This window comes from Botryllus schlosseri, chromosome 8 (genome assembly GCF_051294905.1).
Source record: "Botryllus schlosseri isolate E-star chromosome 8, Bs_hap1, whole genome shotgun sequence".
In the NCBI taxonomy this organism is placed as follows: domain Eukaryota; kingdom Metazoa; phylum Chordata; class Ascidiacea; order Stolidobranchia; family Styelidae; genus Botryllus; species Botryllus schlosseri.
Genome location: NC_137243.1, coordinates 2,569,625 through 2,590,464, shown reverse-complemented (window position 1 = coordinate 2,590,464; position 20,840 = coordinate 2,569,625). Strand labels below are relative to the sequence as shown.

Here is a 20,840-nt window from a genome sequence, read left to right as displayed (position 1 = left end):
AAAAACACATTGAGGATTATAAAAATACCATAATTTCACCTTGAAAACACCATAACGGTTGAAAACTTGAATGCAAATATAAGTTGAATGTATAATATTGTATATACATGAATATCTCTCTGAATAAAATATACCCATTGACCCGTTGCTTCATTGGAATGAAACAGATGCTGTTAACCACGCTGATAGATGAAGGCGCTATATAACAATTGTGACTAGAGTACAACCGATATCTACTTCCGCAGAAATTTCAGTATCGGCCAACTCTGACTTAGAATGTTTATCAGCCTGTCCAATGACGTCATCACTCCTGCAACGACTCCAAGTGAGAGTGTCTGCACTCTGCAGTATGGTGGATTTGATATATGGCGGCCCATGACCAAGGGCGTAACCAGAATATTTGATGAGGCACCCCCCCCCCCTTTTTCTGGTGTTAGGCCCTTATCGCCACAACTGCTAGGACGATCTTTTACCCACCCGCATACATATGTTATGGAAGATCAGTGCGCACCTACTTCCGCGCGATACGATGAAATTTTCCAAGGTACTGGATGAATTTGGTCAATACTAATGTCACACCCAATTGACTTGGACGACACCCCATAGGACGATCTACGGAACGGGGAAACGCCCCCTAGACATTTTATGTCATGGCTACTCGTAAGCCAGACTTAATTGTCATGTAGGCACACCAAGTATGTCTTATGATGCGAAGTGCGAAGAAATTTTGTAATTCATGTATGCATCTTCTCAATAGTATTAGTAATTGCATATCATAGACTTGCCCACTTGATCAGATTTACCGCTAGAGCTAAGGAAGGTGGTATATTCGAAAGTTTGGGACACGTTTAAGATATACAAGAATTTATTATACATCTACGGGCGGCGGGCGTTGTTATTAATTAATCTGTTGCATGCTGTTATTTCGTGACCTCCCGGCTGCTATATGGTTAAAAGGTATTGAAATCGCACAAATGTACCATTGACTAAACAAAAAGAAAGACCTCTCTCGTGACACACACGATTCCAAGCTGGCATTTCATCCCGGGGTCTGCCATCTTCTCAGATTGCCAAGACAGGACTATTCGGTGCCGACCATTTATGCACGTAAATGAACAACTGATAATCGGACATATATATCAACGGCGCCGAAATGCCTATTTTTATATATTAAACTAGAATATTTTTGGGGGGTGACTCAAGTGGATACTCATATTAAAATCAAGACATGTAGCGCTACATTAAATCGCGCGAAGTGCGAAGAAAAATTTCAAGTTTATTGATTCTACCAAAAAAATATGTTCAATTACGAACTGAACTCGGGCCTCCATTCAGGCTCGCCCCTCCCCACCCCCACCCACTCTCAACTGGTGGGACTTCATTCTGGGAGGGACTTCAAAGATTTAGAAAGCACGCAAATATTCATCTTGAGCTATTCATGCCACACGGTAAGACTATTCATGAGTTTCTGGATGGTGGGAGTCGGGGGGCCATTCGTAATTACTTACTTAGTTGAAGCATGCTGTTATTTTCGGATAAAGTTGTCGCCACTCAAAAGATCGCACACACGTACCACAACCAATTAAAAGATAAATTTAGTCTTTGGTGAGTTGCGCACGATTCCTAATTTTCATTTATTCGCTGGACACAACATTTATTGTCTCTGCTCGTTGCATTTGTACCCCTGGACTCAGATTGCAATGACAGGGCGATTCCGCGGGATCTTCGGCCAACTAACGCTCGCGATGTTTCTTGGATCGCACGTAGATGTTACTCAAACTTATCTGCCTTGGAGTGTTTTTGGCGCCGAAAAGCTAGTGCCTAATACTTTCGCAACTGTGGGCAGCACACACGATTACAGTTAGATTCAATGCTGTATATCATGCTTATTTTTTTTAGGTCTATTTTTTCATTTTAATTTATCGAGAGGCGGATAGCCTATACCCAACAACGAAAAATGTACTGAAATTCTATATCGCGCGCAGCGCGAAGAAAAACTTCAAGTTGATTACATCTGATGAAAATTACTACACATTGTATTAATTTATCGAAAATCCCCCTTCTGGCTACGCCAGTGCCCATGACGATGGTATTGGTGAAAATGATGATAATAGTTGGGTTACTAGAACTACCAATACGCAGGCAGGACCGGCAATAAGTTATTCACTTATCTGGTGTATGATATGAAATAAATATATGAAGTTTATATGTCATAGGCCTGCTGTCTGTTTTCATCTTCATATACCTGCCGGAAATTCCAGTTGTAAAATGTTACATTTGGATGTCGCTATTGGCACACAATTCTGATATCCGTCTGGCTATAACTGTGACCGAACAACCACGTCACAACCGACGGCAAAGAATAGAGATAACTCTAGGCTATGTATGCGGAAGCGAATTATAGGGACTTCATGACCAGAATGCCACAATATATCGTTCACATACCTGAGATACATCCAACCATAATTGCAAGAAAAAGGCGGCTCTTAACCGAATGGCAACGGCTGCAATTTTCGAAAAATTTTACTTCAATTTTCAAAATCGAAAAACTGTGCCTTAATGGGATTGGAGCCCGGTAAACAAGGTAGCGTTCGATTCAGAATTTCCACGCGGATCCGATTGCGCCACTCAAATCATTTTGAGCTCTGTGTCTGGCCACTTATATCAAGAGCAAGCCGTGAAAACGTTGGTTGGAAACAGAAATGCTAAATTGCGAATCTTATGAACCTTAGTATAGGTATTCGACGACCATACAGTCTGGTGTATTGTATATGCTCAGAATTCATCGTTCTAGAGAGCCCTGAGTCGACGGTCTACGTCTAGCAGGCGCTAATTTCTAATCAAAACAATGCCGACCGTTTTAGTCAGCTCGCGGCAGACCGCAGAGAGAGTGAGTCATGGCGCGTCATTCGCGCGCGTATGGTAACTTCCAGGGATATCTCTGGGTAACTTCGAAGGCTTATAACTCTAACTGTTGTGACCCTATATTAGTCATTTTAGTGTTCGTAGACGGATATTTACAGTCCTTACCATAATGATTTACTGCAAATGCTTATCATTACTACAACGTAAGATATATATCGATGTACGACAGCTCTTTGTATACCCAGACGCACGCTTTTGCGTAGGTATAATCGCTGAGTAATATTGTATGTATTCCGAATTATACTTTACCATTAGCCGTTATTTAGAATCATATAGACAACAACAATTCACAGACACAATCTATGAAGGTGTATGCCTATTAGAACACGATATATTTCACGTTATGTGACGGGTATTCAGCCATGTGCTTGAGGCTGGTACGGTAGTCTGACGGAATTCGCTTCCCGGTTTTCAAATGAAACCTTGAGCGGTATAGAACTAACTAGTATCGTTGCTTTAGCACAATATAAACAGAAACTGACAATCGCTATTCATAGCAACAAACTACAGCTGGTTATGACGAATAAAACCAACTAAACGACAGTGTATATGGCGGGTACGAGGAACGCGCGTGTCTGCGAAATGATGCTTCGGCGGATATTTTTGTCACGCGGCCTATCACATAGCTTTTGATCAGCTTAGATGTAACTAATATCAGATATGAAGATATGTGTGGACTTGTATGGACACTAGCTATTGACATAATGAAACAACTATGCCCGAAGGCGGCTAGAACGAAACATACAGAACGTTATCTGATTGTGGTCAATGACGCGCGAATTGCCGACGCAGTGCATTTTGCAACATAATTATCCACGGTGTTTGATATACGATTTTGACGTCTTCGATATAATAAATATCAAATAACAAGGTATCAATGAACTTGTACGAACAATATCTATTCACAGAAATGAACAACAACGACCTAGAACGATTAATATGTAATATATCGTGGTTTCAATTACGGCACCCTTCTCTCGTACCGGCATGTCGAAAAATAGACACGCCGGTGCGAAACGGTTAAAATAGTGAGATTCAACTTTGTGCATCCTCGATTTCAATAACACGTGGATAAATACATAATTTAAATATTGTATACAAAATCTGATCAAGATAATGCACAATAAATCTTACTCATCGTTAACCATGACCGCCAGAGGAAACCATATCTACATGATATATGCATTGTATTAATACAAATAGTAATGCTGGGCCGTGTCATTTGACATATAACAAAATAGAATTATCTTGTTTATTATTTCATTTGCAGCAGATATAGAATGATGAAAAATGGAACCTGAAAACATTGCTGCGTTTCATGTGCAAAGCCATGTTCAAGTTCCCAACCACGTAATCGATACGGCGCGGTGATATTTAATGAATAAAGTTGATGCGATGAAATCCACTAGAGTCATCATTTACTATACTAGACTAGCGACTAATATTATGCAAGCCTACCAAGGTATCCCCAATTTTCAGAAATATGCAGCCCTTCGATGCAAAGACTGCGGCCTCTTGCGGCCATCTTGCGGCCCGTAATGCTATAGCGACTCCGCATAAACGGCCAACAATTTCACTATCTGCCACTGCATCACGAGTAGCGGAGTCGGCTATGCGCCACCGTCACAACGCCAACGGAAGTGGCTTAGAGCCCCGTTTCTGCATAGCTTCTATGTATCTGGGCTCTTCCATCGCTGACCCGGGCCTATATAAATAAAAATACCAAAGTAACGGCGAGCCTGGCCGCTACTAAGCAGTAAACATTACTGAAGTCATTTTTGTGGCGCATATTACCTTATAAGGCAGGGGTTGGGAACGTTTTTCGTCCGAAGAGCCATATTGACCTTACTTTTCCATTTTGACTCCCAAAGAACAATACATATAAATTAACTGTTACATCACAGTTGAAAATTCGTGACGTCATGGTATCGCCGATTCGAACTATCTAAATGGGATTCGTCGTCTGCGCCACATTTTCTCTGTAAAAACTCGTAGGCCTACTAATCATGCTAGTTGTCGTATTTGAACATGCGAAACTTCAGTTAAATAGATCCTTTGCACGTTACATCTATTTAATCGTATTACAGTGAGTGCCATGTGATATTTTTCGAAGCTTAGGACAATTAACATTTCCAACAGCTGTAGATAACGCCAAAAGTGCGAATCTACTACTTATACGCTTTTTACATTTGATGCGTGTTTTGGTGTTACATGGTATGCAGACAATGCCATCGCAGAGAAACAATGGCCAGGTGAGGCACAAACGAATCTGCCTCATGCACTATTCGCTAACAATTGGACAATCGCAGCACAGTGAAACGCGCTATCGATTTCGGAATACAACAGTCTTGTAGGAATTATACAGTAGCGACGGCCAATACGTAATGCGGAGCAAATACATTCCCTTACTTATGTAGCTGTTATGTATTTTCCATTCATAGCTTCGTTAAATTTTGGTATGTGATAGCTACTTGCATAGGCTGCATTGTCGTTGTTTTTGGTCTTTATGCTGTGTTCAACTACAATACCTATAATCCTTAATTGTGGTATGTGATGTATACTTACATAGCTTGCGTTGCCGTTGTTTGTGGTCAGTGGTGCCACTCCTAGTGTTTTTACACTAGATCCAGTGTATTTTGATTTGACCTAGTGTCCTGGTGTATTTTCCTTCGAAATTCGGCAAATCTAGTGTTTTTTACAGAAAAAATTATTTGTAAATGAGGATGCTATTTTCATGTGCTTCGGATAATTTATGCCGGTACTTGAAGAGATAGTAATTATCATCCGTCTAAACTTGTACAATTAGCACAATAGCGCCCAGTCCTACATATATTGTAGAATATGGAATTGCAACGGCTATCAGTGTGCAAAGAACATGCTCTTTTATACCCGTTGCTGTTGGTATTCACATTTTGGGTCTCTTTATCAGGTACTTTACGTGCGTGCGTGTTTGTGTGCGTGTGTGGGGGGTCCGTGCCTCACCAGCCATGAACCTCACCGCACGTCACTGCTATGTAGTCTTGTTTGATAATGGGGAGGTTATAAGCTTCATACAAAATTCAGACTTTCGTCAGTTATACGAGAACATATGTGCGTCGTGATCCTCTTTTTAAATGCGTGAATCCATGATCACATAAGTAGGTTGAGTGTAACATGGTCACCACAGCAATTATACCCACTATATTTTATATCGATCGATGTTCATCAACTGGAGAGGTAAGGCACAGACGGGCCAAGCCCCCAATTGATAGCGAAATTAATCGTGAATAGCTTAGAATTTATAATAACTGATTTTAATCGAATGTAACTGTCGGCAGATTCCGAAAATCTAAATATAGATCGACTTCTTAATTCTCAAAGCATTCGGCATTCAGCAAAGCATTCATGTAACGTGGCGCTACACGCCTACATTTTATCGCCGATACCGGCGATACTACAAAGCTGCTTACCAATCAAGAACCGGGATAGCTATATCGTTGTTCGTAGTTTGAGTTTGTAATTGTGAGTGTCACTTTCACGGCAGTTCATTTCTCGCCGTAGATCAGGAAGACAATGTGTATTTGATGTCTGCATTGTATTACAGGCGTCAGAATGTCTGCTATTCTCTTTGATTAATCAACATATCGTGCAATCCAAGATTTCGAGTCGAATACATCGAATTCGAGAGTGATTTTGGTCGCCGGGGCCACAGCAACTTAAATTTGAGGATCCTGAATATGGCATTGTCTTTACCTCTCAAAGACACATTTATACTATCACGAGAATAATTATTCTAGCCGTGATAAAAATTTGCTAGCAAGTTGCTGCAATATACTATTGATCAATTCAGTACAAAAATAAATAAAAATTGCAAAAGAGCCATATATCTTATGCCCAAAAGAGCCGTATCTGGCTCGCGAGCGATAGGTTCCCGACCGTTGTTATAAGGCGACAAGCCCCACTGTCGTATATGCGAAACAAACAAAACACTGTAGCATTAACTGCCCTGTTAGCCTTTGGTTCAAAACCACTGCTATAAGTAGTATCATGCCGTTATACGTGGCGAGATAGCGTAGTGGTATAATCCACAGCTGCAACACCGATGGGTTGCTGGTTCGAGTCCAACCGCGGTCGACTCTAGAAATCCGACTCAAGTGTTGGCAGTTTATCTAGTCCCCTCCTCGCCATATTATCCGTGTAAGCGGTGTCTTATAAAGACCTAGAAGTGGTCCGTGCTACAAGCTACGGAATAAATAGAAGAAAATTGGCCTCGTGTAAATGACCATAGTAGTCGACGAACACCATGAATACCATAACAAACATACGTGATGATGATGATGTTGCAGTCTTCTTTAAGGCTAACAAAATTTTGAAATTGGAGTTGAATAAATCGCGTGAAATATGAACAGAAACTCAAATCAATCGTATATTCAGCTTGCACTCATGATATTCAAGGAGCAATGAAATTCAACAGTATTATCGTAAACCTCATCCCCTGACCTACTCCTACACATTGTCAATCACGCAGTCTAGCGTCTATTTTAAATATACGGAATCCATTTTATGATAGAGGAAATAACTTTTCTTGAGGAACTAACTTTGCTTCCATCGTATGTGACCATACCATGTTGGGTTGATCCGGAATGAGGAAGTCAGATGCAAATATTTTCAACAATGATGCGACGTCATGGAATTGTGTTTGACCAACAGAAATGAGTTAACGTGATAATCAAAATGAGCTTACGCTGTGTATGGATTACATTCCAAAATGAGTCCAGAATTAGAGTGCAACCAACAAATTAACCCCAGATTTATGAGAAATAACCATCGAGTTACATTGAGAAAATTGGCGAAACAAGCTATATTTATAAACCAGTCATTCAGAATATTGACACGACATTGAATTAACAAAGCGAAACAATACATGCGTAGCAATGAATAAGCCAACACCAGATGGACTGATTATAGAGTCTTGAGAGCACAGCAAGTCGCACAGTTTGTGAATCACTGCTTCCTACCCTACATATATGCCGGCATGAATTTAAGATAATATGCAAATATCATCCAATATAGTCAGGCCGTGTTATTTTTAGCATATGCCAAAACAGCCAAAAATAACTTATTTTTGGCATTTTTCGATTTTTATTTTTGGCAGTTTTGGCATCGTCCTCTAAATAGATAGTTTCAGCCTCGAATTAGTCACAAAAACGCTTTATTCGGGCTAGTTTGTCAAATGACACCACAAAATGTGCAGCATCCACGTATACTCAGTGCCAATAAACAATAAGAAGAAGAGAAAACCTAACGATGTCATAGGTTAATAATATCAAACGAAACCACAAAATGTGCAGTATCCGTCGAAATCGGTGCCAATAAGCAGAAAAAAGAAAGAAAAGCCTAACAAACACGCTCAACAGCTGATTGTTACAGCTGTTGAATAGACTTCAATCGTTTGCACTGTAACAGTGCTTCCAAACTTAGGTCAGCTAAGTTTCTCCTAAATTCATTTCTCGCCCAGCGAATCTGGGAAATATCGGCTTCAACAGTAGCCGTTGAGGGAAAGAATGTTGCCAGTCATCCACAAAAGGTTTTCAGAGCTTCAAAATCTTTGGAGGGCCGAACCGGCTTTCATGCATCATGAAAAGAGATCACTTCGCCAGTGCCAACGATCTCATTGCGGAAAGAATTTTCTTCCCGATCCTTTTCCAGGAGTTTCCTGTGCTGTCTCTCAACACATTCTATTTAGTAGCCCGACTATCATTTCTCCTTCAGTCTACCGGTATATTTTCGGAGGACTTTTGTCACTTCAGGTGGCTTTAATATTACTAACTCGCATGGAAGAGTCCTGGGAAGGTTAGCTTGTTTAAGAACATTGACGCAACAAGTCTGTCTGGCAAAACGAGACTATGCAGCTCAGAAATAGCCAGACAGTTTGTTGCGTCACAATGTTCAACTCGATCACAATGCAAAAATCGTAGTTGATTTTGGGGGTTCCAGTTCCATGAGCAGAATATAATTTATAATTTAATAATCAGTACTGCGGCAGCTTCTCATTGATACCTGTTTTATCAAATTTAGCGCTCGACAAGCCGGTCAAAAATGGTCGTAAATGGCCTTAGGACAAATGGAAAGTATGACGTAAACCAAATGCAGTCAGCCGTTCAATCTCGCTGTGCCCACACCATTTAGGACACCATGCTTTCACCCCTAATGGGTGGGCTGGACCCAGATTAAAAAACCTGCCTTTCACAAACGCTCTTCTCGCTTGTAACGCGGTCCTGTTAACACAACACCATGAACGAAATGCACTATTTGACAGGCCGTGTTATTTTGGCATATGCCAAAAATTGCTTATTTTTGGCATTTTCAAATTTTTATTTTTGGCAGTTTTGGCATCTGGCTCCTGAAATGCCAAAAATAACACGGCCTGAATATAGTCAACGCCAGGTATGCTATAGCAGAAAGCAATTCAGCGATATCCCCATAAACTATTGCAACCATGCTAAACGCCTTTCCGGTTGCAAGTGTTCACTTTGCTGCCCAATGTTGTATTCCTGCATGTAGCGGTTTGATAACATGTTGATGACATTATTGGCTATGTTTTCATTTCATGTGAATCATTGTCTTTCTTACTGTGAATTACGAACACTCGCTTCGGTATAACTATACGCAACTGAAAGTGAACTGAGCTGGTCACCGTCAGAACGAGGGTAATGGGCAGGCCGTGTTATTTTTGGCATTTCAGGAGCCAGATGCCAAAACTGCCAAAAATAAAAATTTGAAAATGCCAAAAATAAGCAATTTTTGGCATATGCCAAAAATAACACGGCCTGCCAAATAGTGTATTTCGTTCATGGTGTTGTAGTAACAGGACCGCGTTACAAGCGGGAAGAGCGTTTGTGAAAGCCAGGTTTCTTAATCTGGGTCCAGCCCACCCATTAGGGGTGAAAGCATGGTGTCCTAAATGGTGTGGGCACAGCGAGATTGGACGGCTGACTGCATTTGGTTTACGTCATACTTTCCATCTGTGCAAAGGCAATTTCACGACCATTTTTGACCGGCTCGTCGAGCGCTAAATTTGATAAAACGGGTATCAATGAGAAGCTGCCGCAGTACTGATTATTAAAATATAAATTATATTCTGCTCATGGAACTGGAACCCCCAAAATCAACCACGATTTTTGCATTGTGATCGAGTTGAACATTGTGACGCAACAAACTGTCTGGCTATTTCTGAGCTGCATAGTCTCGTTTTACCAGACAGTCTTGTTGCGTCAATGTTCTTAAACAAGCTAACCTTCCCAGGACTCTTCCACGCGAGTTGGTAATATTAAAGCCACCTGAAGTGACAAAAGTCCTCCGAAAATATATCGGTAGACTGAAGGAGAAACGATAGTCGGGCTACTTAATAGAATGTGTTGAGAGACAACACATGAAACTCCTGGAAAGGATCGGGAAGAAAATTCTGTCCGCGATGAGATCGATGGCACTGGCGAAGTGATCTCTTTTCATGATGCATGGAAGCCGGTTCGGCCCACCAAAGATTTTGCAGCTCTGAAAACCTTTTGTGGATGACTGGCAACATTCTTTCCCTCAACGGCTACTGTTGAAGCCGATATTTCCCAGATACAGTGCAATCGATTTAAGTCTATTCAACAGCTGTAACAATCAGCTGTTGAGCGTGTTTGTTAGGCTTTTCTTTCTTTTTTTTTGCTTATTGGCACCGATTCCGATGGATAATGCACATTTTGTGGTTTCGTTTGATATTATTAACCTATGAAATCGTTAGGTTTTTTCTTCTTCTTATTGTTTGTTGGCACTCATTGTACGTGGATGCTGCACATTTTGTGGTGTCTTTTGACAAACTAGCCCAAATAAAGCGTTTTTGTGACTAATTCGAAGCTGAAACTATCTATTTAGAGGACGATGCCAAAACTGCCAAAAATAAAAATCGAAAAATGCCAAAAATAAGTTATTTTTGGCAGTTTTGGCATATGCCAAAAATAACACGGCCTGGTAATGGGTATATACTCAAGAACTCGATGGTTTTCGTGTATTTCAAGTAATCTCATAGATTCTATCCCATCTTTCTATTGGAATTTTGAATCCCTAAAAGAGATACCGGGGTTGTGCGCGGGAGTTAGCGTAAAGTGGTGGCGGTCGGGCGTCGGTTTTAATCAGACGATATCAGCATTCTTCCGCGGAAAAGCTAGCTTCTCCACCCTTTATCCAATATGCTTTACAACAGTGGATTTTGTAAGATTTGTATGTCCAGTAAGATTTATGTTGCAGTAAACAACTGCGAAAACTGTATGTGGTGAATTCTTGTGCCCGATTGTGTCGTCCTTTATATTTAGTTAGCCAATATTATTACTTGATTAGCGATCTTGTCTGTTATATATTGTACCGCTCCTATAATTTAGCCTTTCTCGGTACCTTTAGTTGTGCGCGCATAGTCGTGTTTGGCATTGTGCTCTTTTCAGTTTATAAAAGTCTCAGGTAGGCTACTTATTACTTAAAGGTAATCACACTTTAACTTGTAATTTAATTAGCATTATATGTGTATTGTACTGCACTGCACACAGATAGAAGTTGCAAGCGAAATGATGGTATTTACGAAATAATTTTTGCCCAGCCAGTATCGAGCTGATCAGATATCTTCCAATGGAACATGTATCACATTTTGTACCCTTACACACATATAGCCTATGACACTTGATTATTAATTACAATTGAGGCAACGGATACGCTAGGCTCGTGCATTGGCTCTGTTCTTTGAAATCGTCGATTGGACATTTTTCAAAATAATATTCGCTCGTGTCTTCTAAAATTTGGGATAACGAAAGGGAGGTATTGAGTCCACTTCGTCTCCGGTCGCAGGTGAATTTATGATCTTGGTAGGAGCTCCTCCGCTTTTGGATATTGCGACGTCATATTCTTGTAGTCTCAGTATGGCGGTGTCATCGCGCTATAGCTGGAAAATCTCCTCTTGAATTTGCGTCCTGGCTACGCCCGAACTCGTTACATAGTTACGCTCCGGACGAGGCTTTTTTACATTCGCGTTGATATCAATTCCGCTCGACACCAAACACTGTCGGATTTATCACATTATATGTGATAGAGCTCATTGAATCGGGTTTCTTTGAACTCGTCTGTGGTGATGGTATTAGTCATAGTCGCATAATCTTCCGACTTGTCCGCTCCGTCCACCGTGCTTTCCGGAAGCTTCAGCCTTCGCCTGCTGTTTCGATTTCAAATTAAATTCGTGAGGCTATATCTTTATATACCATGTAAGCGGACTACGTGCAGTATCTCATATTCATTTCTCATGCATTAATCCGATTAATATCTTATAAATTCAGAACAACTCGAGATCGAGATGCTAAGTGAGTTATGACACACACTTATCCGAAGGACTTCTATAAGTGAAGTACACTTTACAACGTCCATTTCTACTTAGAATAGCAGTAAAGCGCACTGTAAGCTTGCGCTGGTACGAGATGCTGTGCGATATCATCATCCCGTAATCAGCGATTTTTACTATTTCCATCCGATCAAGACACACAATGTACAATACACACAAGACACAATGCGATGTGATGAATAGATAGGATTATGCCGCATTTCTTCGAGGTCATGACGGCGTTGACGCGTAGCGAGTTCCTGCCTGAATGGCAGGCGGAAAATGTCGTTATGATTTGGTGTTGTAGGTTTTTCGACTACATTGGTCACTTTACACCATGCCGATATTCTTTATTACTATTCTGTATCCCCGACTTGTAGCACGGCCCGCTTCTAGGCATCATTAAGACATCGCTTATGTGGATCAAATGGTGAGGAGATTAAGATAAACCGCCAACACTGGAGTTTGGAGTCGAGGTCGTATGAACATGAACATTGCTCTTCAAAAACTGCTTTGTCCTCGTTTGTCGTGTTGCATGCCGTCGTTACTATTAAAAATGTATGACTCCTCGCAAATTTAGCTTCCGTGAAAAGCCTCAAATCTCATGTGCCTCTTGGAACAGAGCTGTGTAATCTTGGATAAGCGTGATGTGAGTTGCTGTTCTTACGGAGTCTTGCATCCTTGTTTCAGTTCATTACATCTCATTATGTTTTGGTCGTGGGTATTGCCTTGTGCATTGCGTGTGTGTATGGGTCTTCAGTGGATGAATATAATAGAAATCGCTTATTATGATCATGATTACTGTGATTGACTTGGCCAAGTGGTTTCGACCCCAACCATTCTTTTCACAGTATTGCAACTCTGCTAAAATCTTGAATTGGTCGAGGGGATGATAAAAATGTTGATGATGAAGACCTGTGAAGATAATGAATATTACTTACCTTGCCACAGATGATATTAGCATGATGACCGTGATAAGCAGCAGACTCCCCAATACAATGGTTAAGATTTGATAGATATCAACTGTACTTTTCCGACGCTCAGATTGCTGCTCTGAAACAGGATTCTGTTGTTCAATCGGAAATACATAAGGACTGTTCATTAGGGATGGTGTGAACCTCTAAAAGGTTCAGGTTCGTGTGAACGCGAACCTTTTTGAAAGGTTCTGTGTGAACACGAACGTGAACCTCGTGACGTCACGTGACGTCATATTAGTAATGTCAACGCTACATTTTTGTGAAAAGATAGCCTGTATTAATGTACACCATATCTAGCGACGAGTCGGGCCACATAATGCCACAAGGCTGAAGTATATATTGACGTTTTATTCCCATAAAATCCGTATCTTCCGTCGCTTTGCCAACATTTTCGACGAGGATGTGCAAGGGAATATAAACTTACGCTTGAACGGTCTAGGCCAGACCGGCAATGTATTCGGCGTCTGAGTATTTCTACGTTGGTATTGAGCAGAGTGCAAAACGGGGTTCTATACTTGCTACCGATATTACCTCATTAACAACTTACACAGCAGCAGCCAACACCCAAATCGCACTGGACCGTTTAAAAGAGTCTTCCAAACTTTCAGATGTAAATACTCATTCAATAATATAGTTGAGGCGCCAGTATCTTCCTTTAGTACCAAATATACCTTCGCATCTCTTGGTGGAGAGGAAATTCTAACAGTTCGTGGAGTTTCGTCCGGCGTTTTTCGTACTGTTTTGGCTCGTCCCAAATTCGGATCTTCAATTTCATAGAGCACTTCCGGCACCTTTCATCCAAGCTGTACACGATCTCATATATCGTGTACTGCCTTTCGAGTGGACATCCGAACATCCGAACATCACGCTGCAATCCCCAAAAGACGCTGAATCTCTTCAAATGCTATCGTTAATATCCTTTCAGGATAATGTAGTCTGATACCGGATTCCTCTTTCGATACTCGCTGTTTCGAGAGTAATGTTTTTGCCTTGGCTTAGTTGAATTACCTCTACCGAGTGCGCAATATGTGGGTATGATGTGACGAATATTATATAATACATACAGTACATATATTGCCAATTCACTGCAACGCCATTTCACTGTAAAAGTTCACAGACACGGAAAATGGTGGCGCCATCATTATAAAGCGAAAGAATATTTGCATGTATGTAACAATTACAGACAAACCGGAAATAGCCACATAGGCTAATCCTTCGCATTCGCTTCAGACACCTTTGTTACCCATAACAAGCGTGTCAGCTTTGTGTTGTATATAGATAGGGTAGTTTTTACTAATCACCTACCTATCGGTAGTTAGTTGCCAAAAAGATCACCTAATTTTGCTAATGGCCTTCTTTAAGAATAGTTATCTGCCTACGACCTTATAGCCTACACTCTGTCGTAATTATTTTTAATCACATCTGTGCTGTTTGACAACGATCCATGTGTGAAATGGCGTCTTATGGGCCGTCGTGGCAGTTAGTTTCAACTTCAACGAAAGCTGTACGGTATACATAAACAGCAATCCATAATCTATACGGCTATCGCCAACAGATATATGCCTTCCTCATATTTAAAGGCATGCATGTTCCCATATTGGTATATTACGGATGTTCAATTAATGCAGTGAAGCATACAAGAATTTACAGTTCAAATATTAAATTACGCCATTCACTTTTCAATTACCGTGCCTCATCTCCAATCTAATCTTTGGAGTGCAAGATATGTAACTCAAGAAATACAATGCATTATATGCTACTTACATTAAAACAAGTATATCACCATATAACCAAAATACGCGATTAATAAGTGTTCACAAAATGCGAATAATGGTACAGGACGAGTAGCCACTATTGCTTGACACAAATATATATCATGTATCATGCATGAAATCTTCATTCCGACATGCATTAAAAGGGTCATATAAAGATACCATAAAACAGAGCTTAATAACTCGGTTTTGAAGTATATGTCATTTCGATATCTCATCTCAACGTTGATTTTTACTAATAAAATGACATTCGAACGTTAATGCAATGCGTCAAGACTACTGACTACAATTATACATTTTGGGCAAATATCATTTTGGGTAATATCTTGATACTCCTAATCCATAATGATGAGCTCCTCGTACTATAAAAACGTATTTTAATCATTTCCGAAATATGTTCGGTTTCAAGTCTTCCGTTTCGGAACTGGTCAAAAACATCTTTAGAATTAATACAACAAATTGCGCGCTCATGATGTTTCTACTGACAAGTACACGGTTCATTTAATACCATTACATTGACATTTGAAGTTTCGACTTTAAACTTCTAATATGCCCGAACACTATCCTATTCCCGAATCCAAAAAGGTCCGGAATTATTCGTCCAATGTTTAGATTCGCGCTAAGCCAAGAATGACGACGACCAACGTACTATCTAATATTTAATGAGTGACGATTAACTTCTTGCCATATTTCCTAGCTTCCGATATCGGTACATAAATTCAGCTAACTTCCTCATCGCATCAATCGGCCATTTAACTTGGTCATGTATTTTCTATTTTATGATGTCATCAACCTGCATCTAATTTCACTTTTGTTTTTACCAAATGAAAGAGATTTATATAACCCTTTTGTTATTTTTATAGCATAAAACTCTTGTTGCATAGTTATTCTAAATTTTGAACAGTAAAACATACACAACAGTCCAAATTTTAAATAGCACCAGTTAGCCATAGTTGCTAAACATTCATCATCGTACCCAAATCCAAGAATTACAGGTCCCAATCGATGATGTGGGTAGGTGGGTGGGTATGGGGTATTATAGCGCTCAGCAGCTAGGGCTTTGTGCGCCAGGCCTTAGTGGGGGGTTGATAGAGGTTATATTCCCCTTCCGGTCAATAGCACATAATCAATTAACGGATGTATCATTAAAGGATTGCTCAGTAGTACATGAAGGTCCGTTGGAAGTTGTTGTAGATTACATGTAACGAGTAGGAGACGATGATCGTTTGGTTATTATATTAACTGTGACGCCACGGCTGTCCCGCTTCTATACCGACATGTATGTCAATCCTTTTCCTACTTGTGCTACATTATAGTTCGCCTGCAATCATATTATATATCGGTATTTGTGATAAATTACATCGGTATTTGTGATAAATTACATCGGTATTTGTGATATATTACCTAACTTCACGGGGCTCCATTTTATAGAACTACTAGAGGACGTCTAAACTCATTTATTCCATACTTTCTATGCAATTATCAACAAACAATCTGTAATAACATGGTCATCAGTCAATAAAGAGATGGACAATTGAGTACCGGTAACAAAATATCGTCAACATGCAATTTTCACCATCTTGACAACGAACCTCAGATAAGCAAATCAAATCTACTATGTCCTAACTATAACAAACTTCGCCAAATTTCTATACTTGTGTGCCTTAATCCGGACTTTAATCCCGGTGGCGAGCAGGATTAAGAAGCAGCTGTCTATAATCAGTCGGTTCTGGCAGAATCTTACTAATCTACCTTTCTAATCCGCAGAAAATCCAGCCAGTGCAAAATTCGCATATCTATGACTTGATCTATATTTTTGGCCTTCATCCCTAAATGTATGGAGGTGGTGCGCGTAATCAGAACCCACTACACTTCTACATGAACCCGTAAACCCATAAACCCGTATTTGTCTCATTTTCACAAGAATGGATTTGATACCAGAAGACGCAAAACAAACAAACAAACAAACAAATGCTCTTTGCTCGATTTAGGTTACACCGCTCGCCATGGGTGAAATCTGATCACTACACCTCTTTTCCATTCACAGAGTGCTGTACGCTGATCTTTGTGTATGCATTATTTGATTTCGTCGTACATGATATCGACTTGGATTGACATCGTAACACCGTTATGTCGCGTATAGTTCCCCGCGTGTGTAGATTGTGTTGGCTGAGAGGTAGGGTTACCATACGTTCTCCTTTAAGAGAATTTGTCCTCTTTTTAGAATGTTTTGAAAGCGTCCTCGGAGGACGCCCTTTTGTCCTCTGTTTTGAGATTTTGTCCTCTTTTCCGACAGTGTGAAGGAAAATTGTCTTTTTTTTAGTCAACCGAACACAATGTTTTTGCAAGTTTAGAAATTATGAAAAAGTGTCCTCTTTTCAGATTTCCGAAATATGGTAACCCTACTAACAGGGAGAACGTTGTTATAGCTGAGTTGAAGCATTTAACACTCTACCAACGAAATGTGTTGGAGCGAGTAACTTCGCCATACTTCAATATATATTTAAATTCGGTTAAAACAACTATCGCCTACTCGTTATAAGCTGACATAACATAACGAGGCATTGTGAACGACCATAGAGTCCGTATGATAGGAACATATATCCTCACTTTACTAAATTTACGGATTATTGCTTGTAACATCTGGGTAGTATTCTACGCTACAATGAAATTGAAAATGAACGGTATTGTTCTATCATAGCAATAGCAACCAGCTACACTGTAAATTGTTATGGTTGTTTAATGGTCAAATCTTTTGCAAACGGTGAGACGTGCGACCGCGGGTCGGATGTCGAACGTGTATAGTATTCAATTGGTTATCTTATGTGAAGTGGTGGCTTTTGAGGTAGGCGAGGTAGGCGGTCGCCCAGGGCCCCCTGGTTGATTTACGCGCTTTCGAGGGACCCCTCCCCAGTTTACGTGCTTTTTTTTCAACTATTTCTCGGGTTTACGCGCTTTTGTAAACTATTACCATTTTCTGAATAACCGCGGAAATCCTCGTATCCGTAAAGAATATGGTACGGTACCGTAAAGATCATCAATTGCCATTTTTAGTTATCATTTTGCGAATGACCGTGAAAATCCATGCGCGCATGTCGAATATGGTACCTTAGGCAGTGGTCGATCATGAAAACTGAACCGCCTGAAGATAACAGTCAAAGAGAAATGGTCGCCAACGAGGGCAGGGGGTATTACAGCCCTGAACCCTAATCAAACATCGGCTTTATTCGAGAAATGGCCCCGCCAGGATGGTGGATCGTCTATGTGTTGCTTTATGATTGTTTATTTTACCTTGGCTGGGGTTCCATGCTTGCTTAGTTATGTTGCTGTCTTTGGGTTACCATTGTAACTGTAAGCTTATTATGATCTTTAGATCAGGGGAGAATGTGGTATTGTGATGCGCGTCCTGTGAACCATGGCACAAATAAGTGCATCGCGACTGCTTTAGGTATTGACGGGGAGAAGCGTGAGGGCTGCGGTGTAGTTTGAACGTTGCTGCTTCAGTTGTCGTTGTTTTATACTTTTTGAATAAATATATCTTCGATTACACCTACGAAATCACAGACTAGAATAGTGATCCTAAACATATCTCGTAGAGATCCGACATCATGTCTGTGGAACAGAATTGGACAACTAGATGATCCTAGTTGTCTAATTTCACTAAATTTGAGCCAAATGCTAGTAATCTAATTCTAATCTAATTTGTGAAATGTTTCTATGCTCTAATTCTAATTATAATCTAATTTGTCAAATGCTTCTATGCTCTAGTTTTAGTTCTAATCTAATTTATTGTTTTCCTTAAAATGCCTCTTTGTCCGCGGCATTTTGCAGCGATGTAAAAAGAATATCCCTCGCGCATAGGGAAATCCAGTGCTAAGGCGCCATCGCATTACTACATACACCGTACCATCATATGGTATTTATCGTGACGAACAATAGCCATGCTGGCATAGTAGCTTGTAGTCTCCAAACAACATTCTAGTTTCCATCACAAACAGTACATCAGCGAAGAAAAAGAGACAGTTAACACAGGCTTGTTCACTTTCATGCCCATAACTACATCAAGTAAAAAGAGGATGGTTGTTTTAGGTCCAACTGAAGCAAAGATATTAGAGAACGAAGTGGAAAGAGATTTCGAAGCAGAGCATGAGATCACGGACTGCGACGTTTTGAGTTACTGGAAAGGAGAAAATCGTTTTCCTCATCTTAAGGCTGCTGCTCGAGAACTCGTAGGCATGACTGCAATATTAGCTTAATGTAATATCGAGAAAAAATCACCTACACACAGTTGAGCAACCATGTTTTAAAGCTTTATAACACCGTGCTCACTTACATGGGCGATGGGATTGGTTACGACAAATGACGTAATATTCTATTAAGGAAGTGAGCCTACATATAAAATATGAAATATCGTGATCTTAAATTTCATTTAATTTGAACTATAAGCTGCGCACGATACCTATTACCAGGCTTTTCAGCGGCTGGTGAATCGATATTGGGGATATGCGGACATGTTAATAGCTGAAAGATTACACTGGTCAACACATATTTTTAGGCAGACAAAGTAAGAGTGGTTTTGGGGGTTCTGAACGGCACTGATTCGGAATATGACCTTAGTTTTTTTCAAATTGGCTCTTGTTGTGGAGATAACCCATGGGGCTATTTTGACCAAAATCTCCCATTTTCGCGGTAGTGACTGGATATAAAATCGGCTACTATAAAGTTTAGAAATTCAATCTACTTGTTATTTTTGCACACAAAATACTTTAACGCAAAATACAGCAACAGCACTATATTTAGGGGTATTAGATTTATCATAATGAAATACTTTCACGGAATATCATGAACATAAATAAATTCCAGTCATGTATATGAGTATGTACGTAAATACTCGAATAACGTGGCATTAGTTCAGTCAGTTTTACGTCAACCACTTATTGTAAATTTGAAATAATCAGTTGGAATATAATATTATTGATATATGTTAAATCGAAATTGTTTTTTTGTACGATTTTCGCCAGTAAGCTATTTAGTGCAGTTTCTCGAAAGGTTCCGGCAATGGTCTGACATAATATGTTCAATGGTTCATATCATCTGCCCTGGTATCTTTCTTTTGTTGTTCCGATGTCTTGTTAGAACCTCTACCCTTGCTAATCAACAAGATGATTGGAAATATACCAAGATGACTGAACAGGAAGTGAACTTTTATGCTCATGTTTATTCCAAGTTTTCGATATGCAGTTACGAATTTTCGGACCAACTGTTTGTAGTTCGGTGCTTTTTGATCAGCTAAAAAGTTTTATTTACTACATCTTAGGAGAAATTACATGCTGTGAACTCCTCCTAATGTGAAATTGGAATCTTTCATCGGTATTCGAATATACCAGATACCAGATTAGCTTCTCGTTTGATAGGGTTACTAGGTATACCCACTTTGTTGATTCAGTGGAAAATTATCCATTTACCAGTCAAAACAATGAGACACATATGAATATAGTAGTTAATCCTTTCAAGGACAAATTTTATAGTTTTATACTCCTCTATAATCTTGGTAGAATGACCAATTGATACATGAGAAGATGAATTTACGATTTGCAAAAGTACAATTTTTTAGGCTTGACAAACTGCTTTTTTGACAAACAAATTTTTCGCATCACGCCATGTTAATATTGATAGAATGACTGAGAATGACATGAGGGTTCTTCATAGTCAATTAGCCATTTATGCGCAGTATAAAATTAGAAAAAACTACGATTTTCCTCCTACCAAGCGAAATATTTAAGG

At 39.9% G+C, this 20,840-nt stretch overlaps 1 long non-coding RNA gene across 1 annotated transcript in view; it reads right to left on the bottom strand.

Annotated features, from left to right (window-relative positions):
• Positions 1-10,598: 10,598 nt before the first annotated feature.
• The window catches only part of LOC145445174 (uncharacterized), a 33,477-nt gene continuing 23,235 nt past the window's right edge, over positions 10,599-20,840 (bottom strand). Inside the window, exon 2 of the long non-coding RNA XR_013916910.1 lies at positions 10,599-10,678. This is a non-coding gene — a long non-coding RNA (uncharacterized LOC145445174). The remainder of the gene's footprint in view (positions 10,679-20,840) is intronic.